Genomic DNA, 997 nt, shown 5'->3' with positions numbered 1-997 from the left:
CAGCCGGAGCGGGCTGGAGGCCCTCAACGTAACGAGCCTGAAATGAGGAAACGCCTGCATTTACAGCGCGGCAGCGCGGCGGCGGAGCGGATTGACAGGCAGGCAGTCACACGTGGCCAGAAGGCCCAGCCGCGCGGCGCAGAATTAGCTCCGCAGCCGCCTGTCCTTTGCACGAGGCTTTGGTTCGGTGTGTTCCCTACGAGGCCTCGCACGGCCGGCTGCAAGCTCTGCACCAGCCGGGGCGAGGAGGCATTGCTACCCACCGTGCGTGAGCACATGGGCACCGACCTCCGCGCAGCACCTGACACCTACCGTCACAGGGTTCCCCCCGAAAGGAGAAGGGATCTGGCCCTGCTTGCCTGCAGAGGTCACGCTCCTGTGGGAGCAGCTCACACCAGCTGAAGACCCAACTCAGCCGCTGGACCTTTTTTCCCAGCACAGCGTTTCCCACGTCCAAGCCATCGCGAGCGTGGTGGTCCTGGGACGGGCAGGAGGAGAAATGCAAAGGTACGTGCTGTGGCTCCTAGCACAGCACCTGCCAGGCCACGCCAGGCTTAATGCTGACTCCATCAGAGCAGGAAAGACCTTCAGCCTTCATAACGCATAGCCGGTACGAGCAGTACTGACCTAGCAGTCAGTCGGTTGTTTTCCTCAGAAGTTGCAGGAGATGATAACACAACGCTCACAAAAGCTGGCTGGAAGCTACAGCTCTGGCTGCTCACCATTAACATCTGGGACCATCGTCTGCACCCCAACCAGCAGGTGATGATGCTGCAGGAGTCAGGCTGTCTATCTACCCTGCAGCCATCCTAGAGTGAGAATTTGAAACAGTGAGGATTTAGTTGAGACAAACAGCAAAAACATGGGTGGAGTGGAGCTCTTCTAGCCCCGATAGCACTGCTGTGCGCTGTGCTGAGCAAAGTCAGTCCATTATTCCCCGCAGAGGTGACTGGTCTGGTGTGCCAAAGGAGACGAATAAGTGTCAGCCTAAGCCTAA

The sequence above is a fragment of the Aptenodytes forsteri genome, unplaced genomic scaffold (assembly GCF_000699145.1).
Source record: "Aptenodytes forsteri isolate BGI_AS27 unplaced genomic scaffold, ASM69914v1 Scaffold107, whole genome shotgun sequence".
In the NCBI taxonomy this organism is placed as follows: Eukaryota; Metazoa; Chordata; class Aves; order Sphenisciformes; family Spheniscidae; genus Aptenodytes; species Aptenodytes forsteri.
The sequence above is the reverse complement of the archived record's forward strand: the minus strand, read 5'-3'. Positions refer to the sequence as shown.